This window comes from Oncorhynchus keta, unplaced genomic scaffold (genome assembly GCF_023373465.1).
Source record: "Oncorhynchus keta strain PuntledgeMale-10-30-2019 unplaced genomic scaffold, Oket_V2 Un_contig_18601_pilon_pilon, whole genome shotgun sequence".
Lineage (NCBI taxonomy): Eukaryota > Metazoa > Chordata > Actinopteri > Salmoniformes > Salmonidae > Oncorhynchus > Oncorhynchus keta.
Genome location: NW_026281002.1, coordinates 1 through 8,584, shown reverse-complemented (window position 1 = coordinate 8,584; position 8,584 = coordinate 1). Strand labels below are relative to the sequence as shown.

At 41.2% G+C, this 8,584-nt stretch overlaps 2 long non-coding RNA genes across 2 annotated transcripts; both read right to left on the bottom strand.

The window, feature by feature from the left end:
* Positions 1 to 3,102: 3,102 nt before the first annotated feature.
* Positions 3,103 to 8,522, bottom strand: LOC127920200 (uncharacterized). Its single transcript, XR_008105373.1, has 3 exons — positions 8,476 to 8,522; positions 4,767 to 4,847; positions 3,103 to 3,171 (listed from the first exon to the last, which is right to left on the bottom strand). It is a non-coding gene; the product is annotated as an uncharacterized LOC127920200 (long non-coding RNA).
* Positions 5,585 to 7,503, bottom strand: LOC127920199 (uncharacterized). Its single transcript, XR_008105372.1, has 3 exons — positions 7,430 to 7,503; positions 6,816 to 6,897; positions 5,585 to 5,699 (listed from the first exon to the last, which is right to left on the bottom strand). It is a non-coding gene; the product is annotated as an uncharacterized LOC127920199 (long non-coding RNA).
* Positions 8,523 to 8,584: the final 62 nt, after the last annotated feature.

The following is an 8,584-nucleotide window of genomic DNA, read 5'->3' as shown; positions in this document are numbered from 1 at the left end:
TGTTAATTCATACCACTACTAGACCAGCAACAACTGACTGTTAATTCATACCACCACTACTAGACCAGACTGTTAATTCATACAACTACTAGACCAGCAACAACTGACTGTTAATTCATACCTCCACTACTAGACCAGCAACAACTGACTGTTAATTCATACCACCACTACTAGACCAGCAACAACTGACTGTTAATTCATACCACCACTACTAGACCAGCAACAACTGACTGTTAATTCATACCACTACTAGACCAGCAACAACTGACTGTTAATTCATACCACCACTACTAGACCAGCAACAACTGACTGTTAATTCATTCCACTACCAGCAACAACTGACTGTTAATTCATACCACTCACTACTAGACCAGCAACAACCCAGCAACAACTGACTGTTAATTCATACCACTACTAGACCAGCAACAACTGACTGTTAATTCATACCTCCACTACTAGACCAGCAACAACTGACTGTTAATTCATACCACCACTACTAGACCAGCAACAACTGACTGTTAATTCATACCACCACTACTAGACCAGCAACAACTGACTGTTAATTCATACCACCACTACTAGACCAGCAACAACTGACTGTTAATTCATACCTCCACTACTAGACCAGCAACAACTGACTGTTAATTCATACCACCACTACTAGACCAGCAACAACTGACTGTTAATTCATACCTCCACTACTAGACCAGCAACAACTGACTGTTAATTCATACCTCCACTACTAGACCAGCAACAACTGACTGTTAATTCATACCACCACTACTAGACCAGCAACAACTGACTGTTAATTCATACCAACCAGCAACAACTGACTGTTAATTCATACCACTACTAGACCAGCAACAACTGACTGTGTTAATTCATACCTCCACTACTAGACCAGCAACAACTGACTGTTAATTCATACCACCCACTACTAGACCAGCAACAACTGACTGTTAATTCATACCACTACTAGACCAGCAACAACTGACTGTTAATTCATACCACTACTACTAGACCAGCAACAACTGACTGTGTTAATTCATACCACTACTACTAGACCAGCAACAACTGACTGTTAATTCATACCACTACTAGACCAGCAACAACTGACTGTTATACCACCACTACTAGACCAGCAACAACTGACTGTTAATTCATACTACTAGACCAGCAACAACTGACTGTTAATTCATACCACTACTACTAGACCAGCAACAACTGACTGTTAATTCATACCACCACTACTAGACCAGCAACAACTGACTGTTAATTCATACCACCACTACTAGACCAGCAACAACTGACTGTTAATTCATACCACCACTACTAGACCAGCAACAACTGACTGTTAATTCATACCACCACTACTAGACCAGCAACAACTGACTGTGTAATTCATACCACTACTACTAGACCAGCAACAACTGACTGTGTAATTCATACCACTACTAGACCAGCAACAACTGACCAGCAACAACTACTGACTGTTAATTCATACCACCACTACTAGACCAGCAACAACTGACTGTTAATTCATACCACCACTACTAGACCAGCAACAACTGACTGTTAATTCATACCACCACTACTAGACCAGCAACAACTGACTGTTAATTCATACCACACTACTAGACCAGCAACAACTGACTGTTAATTCATACCACCACTACTAGACCAGCAACAACTGACTGTTAATTCATACCACCACTACTAGACCAGCAACAACTGACTGTTAATTCATACCATACTACTAGACCAGCAACAACTGACTGTTAATTCATACCACCACTACTAGACCAGCAACAACTGACTGTTAATTCATACCACCACTACTAGACCAGCAACAACTGACTGTGTTAATTCATACCACCACTACTACCAGCAACAACTGACTGTTAATTCATAGACCAGCAACAACTGACTGTTAATTCATACCACCACTACTAGACCAGCAACAACTGACTGTTAATTCATACCACCACTACTAGACCAGCAACAACCGTGTTAATTCATACCACTGTAATTCATACCACCACTACTAGACCAGCCAGCAACAACTGACCAGCAACAACTGTGTTAATTCATACCACCACTACTAGACCAGCAACAACTGACTGTTAATTCATACCACTCCACTACTAGACCAGCAACAACTGACTGTTAATTCATACCACCACTACTAGACCAGCAACAACTGACTGTTAATTCATACCACCACTACTAGACCAGCAACAACTGACTGTTAATTCATACCACCACTACTAGACCAGCAACAACTGACTGTTAATTCATACCACCACTACTAGACCAGCAACAACTGACTGTTAATTCATACCACCACTACTAGACCAGCAACAACTGACTGTTAATTCATACCACTACTAGACCAGCAACCAGTTAATTCAACAACTGACCAGCAACAACTGACTGTTAATTCATACCACCACTACTAGACCAGCAACAACTGACTGTTAATTCATACCACCACTACTAGACCAGCAACAACTGACTGTTAATTCATACCACTACTAGACCAGCAACAACTGACTGTTAATTCATACCACCACTACTAGACCAGCAACAACTGACTGTTAATTCATACCACTACTAGACCAGCAACAACTGACTGTTAATTCATACCTCCACTACTAGACCAGCAACAACTGACTGTTAATTCATACCTCCACTACTAGACCAGCAACAACTGACTGTTAATTCATACCACCACTACTAGACCAGCAACAACTGACTGTTAATTCATACCACTACACTACTAGACCAGCAACAACTGACTGTTAATTCATACCTCCACTACTAGACCAGCACTACTAGACCAGCAACAACTGACTGTTAATTCATACCACCACTACTAGACCAGCAACAACTGACTGTTAATTCATACCACCACTACTAGACCAGCAACAACTGACTGTTAATTCATACCACCACTACTAGACCAGCAACAACTGACTGTTCAATTCAGCAACAACTGACTACCTCCACTACTAGACCAGCAACAACTGACTGTGTTAATTCATACCTCCACTACTAGACCAGCAACAACTGACTGTTAATTCATACCACCACTACTAGACCAGCAACAACTGACTGTGTTAATTCATACCTCCACTACTAGACCAGCAACAACTGACTGTTAATTCATACCTCCACTACTAGACCAGCAACAACTGACTGTGTTAATTCATACCTCCACTACTAGACCAGCAACAACTGACTGTTAATTCATACCACTACTACTAGACCAGCAACAACTGACTGTTAATTCATACCACCACTACTAGACCAGCAACAACTGACTGTTAATTCATACCACCACTACTAGACCAGCAACAACTGACTGTTAATTCATACCACCACTACTAGACCAGCAACAACTGACTGTTAATTCATACCACCACTACTAGACCAGCAACAACTGACTGTTAATTCATACCACCACTACTAGACCAGCAACAACTGACTGTTAATTCATACCACTACTAGACCAGCAACAACTGACTGTTAATTCATACCACCACTACTAGACCAGCAACAACTGACTGTTAATTCATACCACCACTACTAGACCAGCAACCAGCAACAACTACTAGACCAGCAACAACTGACTGTTAATTCATACCACCACTACTAGACCAGCAACAACTGACTGTTAATTCATACCTCCACTACTAGACCAGCAACAACTGACTGTGTTAATTCATACCACCACTACTAGACCAGCAACAACTGACTGTTAATTCATACCACCACTACTAGACCAGCAACAACTGACTGTTAATTCATACCACCACTACTAGACCAGCAACAACTGACCAGCAACAACTGTGTTAATTCATACCACCACTACTAGACCAGCAACAACCACTACTACTAGACTGACTGTTAATTCATACCACCACTACTAGACCAGCAACAACTGACTGTTAATTCATACCACTACTAGACCAGCTACTAGACCAGCAACAACTGACTGTTAATTCATACCACCACTACTAGACCAGCAACAACTGACTGTTAATTCATACCACCACTACTAGACCAGCAACAACTGACTGTTAATTCATACCACTACTACTAGACCAGCAACAACTGACTGTGTTAATTCATACCACCACTACTAGACCAGCAACAACTGACTGTGTTAATTCATACCACCACTACTAGACCAGCAACAACTGACTGTTAATTCATACCACTACTACTAGACCAGCAACAACTGACTGTTAATTCATACCACCACTACTAGACCAGCAACAACTGACTGTTAATTCATACCACCACTACTAGACCAGCAACAACTGACTGTTAATTCATACCACCACTACTAGACCAGCAACAACTGACTGTTAATTCATACCACCACTACTAGACCAGCAACAACTGACTGTTAATTCATACCACCACTACTAGACCAGCAACAACTGACTGTTAATTCATACCACCACTACTAGACCAGCAACAACTGACTGTTAATTCATACCACTACTAGACCAGCAACAACTGACTGTTAATTCATACCACTACTAGACCAGCAACAACTGACTGTTAATTCATACCACTACTAGACCAGCAACAACTGACTGTTAATTCATACCACCACTACTAGACCAGCAACAACTGACTGTTAATTCATACCACTACTAGACCAGCAACAACTGACTGTTAATTCATACCACTACTAGACCAGCAACAACTGACCAGCAACAACTGACCAGCAACAACTGACTGTTAATTCATACCACTACTAGACCAGCAACAACTGACTGTTAATTCATACCTCCACTACTAGACCAGCAACAACTGACTGTGTTAATTCATACCTCCACTACTAGACCAGCAACAACTGACTGTTAATTCATGACCAGCAACAACTGACTGTTAATTCATACCACCACTACTAGACCAGCAACAACTGACTGTTAATTCATACCACTACTACTAGACCAGCAACAACTGACTGTTAATTCATACCACCACTACTAGACCAGCAACAACTGACTGTTAATTCATACCACCACTACTAGACCAGCAACAACTGACTGTTAATTCATACCACCACTACTAGACCAGCAACAACTGACTGTTAATTCATACCACCACTACTAGACCAGCAACAACTGACTGTTAATTCATACCACCACTACTAGACCAGCAACAACTGACTGTTAATTCATACCACCACTACTAGACCAGCAACAACTGACTGTTAATTCATACCACCACTACTAGACCAGCAACAACTGACTGTTAATTCATACCACCACTACTAGACCAGCAACAACTGACTGTTAATTCATACCTCCACTACTAGACCAGCAACAACTGACTGTTAATTCATACCACCACTACTAGACCAGCAACAACTGACTGTTAACATACCACCACTACTAGACCAGCAACAACTGACTGTTAATTCATACCACCACTACTAGACCAGCAACAACTGACTGTTAATTCATACCACTACTAGACCAGCAACAACTGACTGCCACCACTTAATTCATACCACCACTACTAGACCAGCAACAACTGACTGTTAATTCATACCTCCACTACTAGACCAGCAACAACTGACTGTTAATTCATACCACCACTACTAGACCAGCAACAACTGACTGTGTTAATTCATACCACCACTACTAGACCAGCAACAACTGACTGTTAATTCATACCTCCACTACTAGACCAGCAACAACTGACTGTTAATTCATACCACCACTACTAGACCAGCAACAACTGACTGTTAATTCATACCACCACTACTAGACCAGCAACAACTGACTGTGTTAATTCATACCTCCACTACTAGACCAGCAACAACTGACTGTTAATTCATACCACCACTACTAGACCAGCAACAACTGACTGTTAATTCATACCTCCACTACTAGACCAGCAACAACTGACTGTTAATTCATACCACCACTACTAGACCAGCAACAACTGACTGTTAATTCATACCACCACTACTAGACCAGCAACAACTGACTGTTAATTCATACCACCACTACTAGACCAGCAACAACTGACTGTTTAATTCATACCACCACTACTAGACCAGCAACAACTGACTGTGTTAATTCATACCACCACTACTAGACCAGCAACAACTGACTGTTAATTCATACCACTACTAGACCAGCAACAACTGACTGTTAATTCATACCACCACTACTAGACCAGCAACAACTGACTGTTAATTCATACCACTACTACTAGACCAGCAACAACTGACTGTTAATTCATACCACCACTACTAGACCAGCAACAACTGACTGTTAATTCATACCACCACTACTAGACCAGCAACAACTGACTGTTAATTCATACCACCACTACTAGACCAGCAACAACTGACTGTTAATTCATACCACCACTACTAGACCAGCAACAACTGACTGTGTTAATTCATACCACCACTACTAGACCAGCAACAACTGACTGTTAATTCATACCACTACTACTAGACCAGCAACAACTGACTGTTAATTCATACTGACCAGCAACAACTGTGTTAATTCATACCACCACTACTAGACCAGCAACAACTGACTGTTAATTCATACCACCACTACTAGACCAGCAACAACTGACTGTTAATTCATACCACTACTACTAGACCAGCAACAACTGACTGTTAATTCATACCACCACTACTAGACCAGCAACAACTGACTGTTAATTCATACCTCTACTACCAGCAACAACTGACTACTAGACCAGCAACAACTGACTGTTAATTCATACCACCACTACTAGACCAGCAACAACTGACTGTTAATTCATACCTCCACTACTAGACCAGCAACAACTGACTGTTAATTCATACCTCCACTACTAGACCAGCAACAACTGACTGTTAATTCATACCTCCACTACTAGACCAGCAACAACTGACTGTTAATTCATACCACCACTACTAGACCAGCAACAACTGACTGTGTTAATTCATACCACCACTACTAGACCAGCAACAACTGACTGTTAATTCATACCACCACTACTAGACCAGCAACAACTGACTGTTAATTCATACCTCCACTACTAGACCAGCAACAACTGACTGTTAATTCATACCACTACTAGACCAGCAACAACTGACTGTTAATTCATACCACTACTACTAGACCAGCAACAACTGACTGTTAATTCATACCACCACTACTAGACCAGCAACAACTGACTGTTAATTCATACCACCACTACTAGACCAGCAACAACTGACTGTTAATTCATACCACCACTACTAGACCAGCAACAACTGACTGTTAATTCATACCACCACTACTAGACCAGCAACAACTGACTGTTAATTCATACCACCACTACTAGACCAGCAACAACTGACTGTTAATTCATACCACCACTACTAGACCAGCAACAACTGACTGTTAATTCATACCACCACTACTAGACCAGCAACAACTGACTGTGTTAATTCATACCACCACTACTAGACCAGCAACAACTGACTGTGTTAATTCATACCACCACTACTAGACCAGCAACAACTGACTGTTTAATTCATACCACCACTACTAGACCAGCAACAACTGACTGTTAATTCATACCACCACTACTAGACCAGCAACAACTGACTGTTAATTCATACCACCACTACTAGACCAGCAACAACTGACTGTGTTAATTCATACCACCACTACTAGACCAGCAACAACTGACTGTTAATTCAACTTCCAGCAACAACTGACTGTTAATTCATACCACCACTACTAGACCAGCAACAACTGACTGTTAATTCATACCACCACTACTAGACCAGCAACAACTGACTGTTAATTCATACCACCACTACTAGACCAGCAACAACTGACTGTTAATTCATACCACCACTACTAGACCAGCAACAACTGACTGTTAATTCAACTGACCAGCAACAACTGTGTTAATTCATACCTCCACTACTAGACCAGCAACAACTGACTGTGTAATTCATACCTCCACTACTAGACCAGCAACAACTGACTGTTAATTCATACCTCCACTACTAGACCAGCAACAACTGACTGTTAATTCATACCACTACTAGACCAGCAACAACTGACTGTTTAATTCATACCACTACTAGACCAGCAACAACTGACTGTTAATTCATACCACCACTACTAGACCAGCAACAACTGACTGTTAATTCATACCTCCACTACTAGACCAGCAACAACTGACTGTTAATTCATACCACCACTACTAGACCAGCAACAACTGACTGTTAATTCATACCACCACTACTAGACCAGCAACAACTGACTGTTAATTCATACCTCCACTACTAGACCAGCAACAACTGACTGTTAATTCATACCACCACTACTAGACCAGCAACAACTGACTGTTAATTCATACCACCACTACTAGACCAGCAACAACTGACTGTTAATTCATACCACCACTACTAGACCAGCAACAACTGACTGTGTTAATTCATACCACTACTAGACCAGCAACAACTGACTGTTAATTCATACCACCACTACTAGACCAGCAACAACTGACTGTTAATTCATACCTCCACTACTAGACCAGCAACAACTGACTG